Source organism: Syngnathus floridae, unplaced genomic scaffold (assembly GCF_059516105.1).
Source record: "Syngnathus floridae isolate MCC-2025c unplaced genomic scaffold, RoL_Sflo_1.0 HiC_scaffold_47, whole genome shotgun sequence".
NCBI classification, from domain to species: domain Eukaryota; kingdom Metazoa; phylum Chordata; class Actinopteri; order Syngnathiformes; family Syngnathidae; genus Syngnathus; species Syngnathus floridae.
This window is the reverse complement of record NW_028284076.1, coordinates 346153-353243: the sequence shown is the minus strand read 5'-3', so window position 1 is coordinate 353243 and position 7091 is coordinate 346153. Positions and strand designations below refer to the sequence as shown.

The 7091-nt window shown below is 46.3% G+C and overlaps 1 long non-coding RNA gene across 1 annotated transcript; it reads left to right on the top strand.

Annotated features, from left to right (window-relative positions):
• The first annotated feature begins 241 nt into the window (after positions 1-241).
• Positions 242-1100, top strand: LOC148378401 (uncharacterized). The gene is made up of 3 exons (XR_015855946.1): positions 242-308; positions 445-549; positions 694-1100. It is a non-coding gene; the product is annotated as an uncharacterized LOC148378401 (long non-coding RNA).
• The last annotated feature ends 5991 nt before the right edge of the window (positions 1101-7091 follow it).

Here is a 7091-nt window from a genome sequence, read left to right as displayed (position 1 = left end):
TCAAAGCAACACAATGATACGATAAAGATAATCTGGAAAACCCTGACACACCCTGTAGTTGTCACTTTTGGAAAAGACGAGCGTCCCTCCAATCATCGCCGGTGACGTGTTTTTCAGGCTCTGGAGACAGGAGCTCATGTCAGAAATGTCATTGTGAGTCGCGTTTGTTTCTGCGCCGGAGCCGTTCGTTCCCTTTGCATCCAAAGAATCTCAAAGGCGGATTATTTGTGTCGACAGGAGAGAGATTTGCTGCTACGATACCGACGTCGAGAATCTCTGAGGAGGAACAAAGCGTGAGGTCCTGCAAGGTGAGTCTGTTTGTTTGCAGCTGCTTGGTGTTGCGCAAGATGAAATGGCCTTTTTCTCGCTATCGTTCCTCTCGTCGATTCATCGTGAGGTGTCGCTTCAGTTTGTTCAGAGAGATGTTTGCTTCCGCGCCCGCAGGTCATCGAAACATTTTACGGCTACGACGAAGACGTGTTGGTGGACTCGGACGGATCGTCCTTGTCTTTTCACACCGACAGAACCCCCGACACGGAACCCGAAGAGGTAGCCCGCCATTTCTGCCAGCGTATTGACACCAAACATTCCTCTTCAGCCTGGAATCGGACTCGTCTTTGCGTCGCGGGTGCTTTGTCGCCGGTCTGACTGATTCTGGTACTAGTGCTGTGTTGCATTGGTGTGTGCATGAAGAGGCGGAGCTTCGCTACCGCCAGCTGACGCAAGAATATCAAGCGCTGCAACGAGCCTACGCTCTGCTAGCCCAGACCAGCGAAAGGGGACTACGACGCCGAGAAGGAGATCAAGGTGGCGCCCCTTCCCGCAACCCCCGGCCGGGTCGCAGCCTCCCCGTTCTCACCCAGCCTCGGGTGTTCTCTGGTCTGAAAGGAGGAGGAGGAGCCTCCCTCCTCCTCCTTTCAGACCAGAGAAAAGCTGATGGTAGAAATGGGTCACTATCAAAGCAGAGTAGCAGATCTGGAGTCAGCGCTGAAGCAACAAGGACAGGTAAGCTCATCAATGAGCACACCTTTTTCTCAGACAAAATAGCTACATTCTTCAGTCACTCATCCGTCTGGCATTACTGGACCAACCCCCCCCCCCCCCCCCCCCCCCCCGAACGTGGCTGGGAAAATGCGGAGAAAAGCAAATGTCATTTTCCAGTCAACCAAAGAATTTGTGGATGAAAATGACACAACATTCCAAAGCTGTCCACGCGTTTGTCTCTTCTAGAATGTCAAGTGGGTGGAGGAGAAGCAGCTGCTGCGTCAGAGCAATCAGCAGTTGGCCGAAAAGGTGACGGAAAGAAAGGCGCTGGGCGGAGTCGCTTGGCGTCACACCTGTCGGGAAGCCCCGCAGATGAGGTCTGACTGTCTTTTCAGGTCAGGCGGATGGAGGCGGAAGAAGCGCGTCTGAAAGAGCACATCCAGGATATCCGAGACCAAAACGAACTGCTTGAGTTCCGCATCCTGGAGCTGGAGGTGGGAAGACTCGCACAAGCGTGTTGAGGCCAGAGATGTGACGGACGGACGGACGGACGGACGGACGGATGCATGCCTCTGCCTTTCAGGAGAGGGAGTGGCGCTCCCCCGTCTTGAAGTTTCTGCAAGTCCGTTTCCCAGACGGCCTCAGCCCTTTGCAGATCTACTGCGAGGCCGAGGGCGTGAGCGTACGTAAGGCGTCCCTCGCAACCCTAACCTTAACCCGAGGTCCCAGAACACCTTACATTGCTCCTTGCGCCTTTCCCCCGGACATCGTCATCAGTGATCTGATGAAGAAGCTGGACATCCTGGGCTATAACGCCGTAAGTGTATGTCGAACTCCTTATGTTCGCACTCCACGAGACTCGGCGGCTCAAATGTGACTTTTGGAAGGCTTTGCGCTGAAAGAAGCTTGTTGACGCTGTGCCTTTGGGCTCTTGCAGAATCTCACCAACGAGGAGCAGGTGGTCGTGATTCACGCCAGGACCCTTCTCACCCTAGCCGAGAAGGTAACGCGCACGTCCACGCACGCTCTCGCATTCTGCTTATGTGACAGCAGCCTTTCCTCAGTGGTTAGAATACATCAAAGTGACCAAGTCAGCACTTCAACAGAAGATGTTGGACATTGAAAGTGAGAAGGTAGACAGACACGCGACATCAGCCAAGGGGAACTCCGCCAATGTGCCCCAACAATTCTGACCTTGAGCTGTGCTAGGATATGTTCTGCAAGCAGAAGGGCTACCTGGATGAAGAGTTGGACTTCAGGAAGTGTTCCATGGACCAGGCTCATAAGGTAAGCCGCCCTCAAATCTCCCGCCGGACCACTGATGGACGAGGATTGCGGCCCAGAGGATCCTGGAGCTGGAGGCCATGTTGTACGAGGCGCTACCGCAGCGGGACTGCCCCGCCACGGACGGCGAAAAAGCCAGCCACGCTGGCGTGAATGACGTGCTGACGGCGGATCAGAGAGAAGAGCTTAGGAGCGCCGTGGACCAATGGAAGCGAGCCCTGATGTGCGAGTTGAGGGAGCGCGACGCTTGCATCCTCCAAGAGAGAATGGATCTGCTGCACAGCGCGCAACAGGTAAGGGCCCAAAGCCAGCCCGGCACTTACTTGCACGCTTACTGGCTTTTGAATGCCACTTTCCATTTGTCCGTCCTAGAGGAACAAAGAGCTGAAAGAATTCATCGAAGCTCAGAAGAGACAAATCAAACAATTGGAGGAGAAGTTTCTGTTTCTCTTTCTATTCTTCTCCTTGGCCTTCATTCTGTGGCCCTAACACCAGCTGGTGAGTGAGCTCCAGCGGCACCGCACTCGACACCTCCGATACACTGCCAGCCGGTCTCAGACGTTGGCAGACGCTCCGATGCCAACGTATACCCCCCGCCACGGTGACAGAGGCACCGCGTCACACCGGCGCTCATCCAATCAGAAGGCAGGAAAAGCAAATTCACATGCAGGGCACTTTTGAACCAGAAGAGAGCGCCACAAAAAACGGTTGTTGCCCCAAACGCGCACTAAAAAGGGTCAGAATAACAAGAGTCCCACTGGCCAGCCGGGGCCACCCGTCCAGCTGTTTCTTCAGGGGGGAAAAAAATTGGAGTCACCGGTGAGTACATTTTGCATTTAGCTCTGCTTTTCTGCTTCTGTCTTCAAGTGTGTGGCATCCTGCGATCAAAGAGTCAGCCAACCCCAAAGCGGTTGACCTCAACGTCCCACCACCATGCCTACCAGAGCAGGTGACGTGATGCTTTGGACATCGTTCCGTCTCAGATGCCCAAAAGTACTCTTTGCCACATCTGCGGCAATACGGTGTCTTTTCAAAGGTGCAAATAAATCCAGCGTGGGCGGAACACGCACGTCTTCGGTTTTTCCCGCTTTGTTTGTGTGACAGCTGTTGTGAAAATTTTATACAAATAAAGTTGTATAGTACAGGTTTGGCCAAGCCGCAACTCCCGAACCGCATGCGGCTCTTTTATGTTCATATCAACATTTGTGTGTGTGTGTGTGTGGGGGGGGGGGGGGGGGGGTTGTGCGTGTTGGCTTCACTTGAGTTCAATTTGGTATTTTGGTCAAAAGCGCATGTGGTGAAATTCCACAAAGTAGGATGGGCAAACACATTTCTTTAAACTATGAGTGTAAATTGGGCTCTCGAAATGGCAGGGAAAAGATGCACAGCAAAACAAAAATACGTAGATGAACACAGGACGTTTTAATCAGAGTGGGAAAGTTTCTATTTTTTGTTGAACGTGATGGCAAACCATTCTGCCTGATATGTCAGACCTCAGCGCATTTCAAAGATTCAAATCTTCAGCGCCATGCACTTCAGCTCACTCCATGCTAACATTGATCAGGCGTCGAACCCGCATCATCATGCTTAAGAGGTGGCCATGCTAACCAGTGCGCCATTATGTCAACGCATAATAACTAAGTCTACTGGTCAAAACAGCGGTTACTATATGACGTCGCTACGTCGTGGTCACGTGACGCAGACAAGACGTCAATGGACGTGGGCAGAGTTAACTTGTTTAAAAGGGAGTAGGCAGAAGAAATATTTAATTTATTTAAATCTATTTTGAGTGCACACCATTATGCCAATGCATAACAACTGTAAATCTACTAAACAAAACAGCGGTTGCTATATGACATCTGCCACGTCGTGGTCACGTGACATACGTGACGTCGATGGGCGTAACTTTCGCCGGAATTCAAATCCGCGGGGAGAGTTAACTTGTTTAAAAGAGAGTGGGCAGAAGAATTATTTAATTTATTTAAATCTATTTGGTGTGTGCGCCATTATGTCAATGCATAACAACTGTAAGTCTACTAAACAAAACAGCGGTTGCTATTTGACGTCTGCCACGTCGTGGTCACGTGACGCGGACGTGACGTCGACGCCTACTTTACATCCCACCGATCACAGGACTCCTCGGCTGCATAACCGTGCCCCCTTCCCAACCAATCGGATTTGCTATACGCGAAAACGACGCCAATGGAAAGAGCTTCCGCCCAAATTTAAATCCGTGGGCGTGGCTCGCAGCAGGAAGTAGGAAAATGGCGGCGATGTTGACAAAGACACAGCGGATGGTAACATACGACTAACAAGAGAAATATTTTTATTTTCTGCTTGCAACTGGACCGTCCAGAGCGTACACGGTAAGTACAACTCATCGTTTTTAAAAAGAAGTACTTTTGTTGCCCTGAAAAGCGAGTGAGCGTGGCGTTTGTGGGGGACGTCGAATTTCGACGATTCTTTCTGGTCAACGGTTGTAAATGATTGTGTTGATTAAAAAAGAAAACTTGATGTAACTCTACTTTTAACTGCCGTTTCAGATAGATTTGGAATTGCATCACATCCAATTTTGCCTAGAGCGTACACGGTAAGTAACACTCGTTGTGTTTAAGGAGATTTACGTTTGTAATAGCAGAAGTGTAGCCGCGTTGCGTTGTACGTGTGAATGTTGGTCCGGGCGAAATGTTAATGTTTAATTTCATTCCTTTAGGTTCCACGGTGTTTGTTGGCTGCAAGTTTTCCACTGCAAGAAGAGGCTCATATCATTGACCAGGAGCGAGCTACAATGGTGAGTAGCCATAACATTTATGTTAAACACTTCCTATTTCATGTCTAACAGTACTTGATTTAACAAATAACCATAAATAAATACAGTGTGGGCACTGAAGTTAACATATGTGATTATACTGCCTAATCTGTCACCGAGTAGATTGTTGCAAAGTAATATAAGATCCAAAGTTGTAATTCAGAATAGTTTTCAAAAGAAGGCCATTAGAATTATATACAAGTCTGATTACCCCGAACAAGCTATTAATTAAATCACAAATTCTTCAATTCAAAGATTTGGTAGATTATCAGACAAATAATGTCTAACAGTAATTGATTTAACACATCACGATAAGTAGATTGAGTGTGGGCACTCTCAAGTTAACATATGTGATTATACTGCCTAATCTGTTACAGAGTATGTTGTTGCCAAGTAATGTAGAATAGATCCAAAGTAGTAATCCAGAATAGTTTTGAAGAGGCCATTAGAATGATAAACAAATCTGATTACCTTGAACATAATAACAAGCTAAGTGTTTAATATGTCCTATGAAGTCAAAATTGGGCACCATCATGTGGTGAAATTTGGAATTGCATCACATCCAATTTTGCCTGGGAACAAACAGATTACATAAATCTTAGTTTTGAATAAGCCACTCCTTCTCAAACAAGTAAACTCTGCCCATTTTGCGCAGTAGATGTTCTGTTAATATCTAGTATTTATACAAAGTCATAATTTAAATTGCTTTCAACCTTCATTCATCGGTTCAACCAACATTACTCGCTCTTCTTACCAACTTGTATTGATTTAACTAAGCGTTTAATACTTCCTATCAGGTCTCAAATCGAGATTTGGCAAAATACAATTTCAGCAAATCCAATTTTGCCAGGGAACAAAAATAGATTAAATAAACTAAATAAGTCCTCTTCCCATTAAATAAATCAGAAAAGTCTGTCTTGTAACCAGTCCTCTTCAAACAAGTAAAGTCTGCCCATTTTGTGCCGTAGATTTTGTGTCTATGCCTAGTATTTAAACAAAATCATAATTTAAACGACTTCTTTCCTTCATTCACTTTGGAAATTTGGAATTGCAGCAAATCGAATTTTGGCAGGGAACAAAAATAGATCAATTAAACTAAATAAGTCTTCTTCCCATTAAATAAATTAAAAAAGTCTGTCTTGTAACCAGTCCTTTTCAAACAAGTAAAGTCTGCCCATTTTGTGCCGTCGATTTTGTGTTAATGCCTAGTATTTATACAAAATCATAATTTAAAGGACTTCATTCCTTCATTCACTTTGGAAATTTGGAATTGCAGCACATCAAATTTTGCCTGGGAAGAAAAGTAGATTAAATAAATTTAATAAGTCTTACTACTTCCCATTAAATAAATTAAATACGTCTTACTTGTTCCCACTCCTTTTCAAAACAGTAGTTTAAAACGAGGGCCCTTCACTCAATCTTTAACCCCAACCCCGCACGTTGTGTTGTATCTGTGAATGTTGGTTGTGGCCAAATGATAGTTTTCTTTCATTCGTTTAGGTTCCAAGAAAACTTGATGTAACTCTACTTTTAACTGCCGTTTCAGATAAGCGGGTATTACGTCGCAGTCATGTGCCGTGGATATGACGTAATTGCCCGAACCTCCGCCAAAATTCAAATCTGTTGGCGCGATGGCCGTGAGCCACTGAGCAGCGACGATTATCAACAGAAATATCTTTATTTTCTGCTTGCAACTGGACCGTCTAGAGCGTACACGGTAAGTAACACTCATTGTGTTTAAGGAGATTTACGTTTGTAATAGCAGAAGTGTAGCCGCGTTGCGTTGTACGTGTGAAAATTGGTCGAGGCGAAATGTTAATGTTTAATTTCATTCCTTTAGGTTCCACGGTGTTTGTTGGCTGCAAGTTTTCCACTGCAAGAAGAGGCTCGTATCATTGACCAGGAGCGAGCTACAATGGTGAGTAGCCATAACATTTATGTTAAACACTTCCTATTTCATGTCTAACTGTACTTGATTTAACAAATAACCATAAATAAATACAGTGTGGGCACT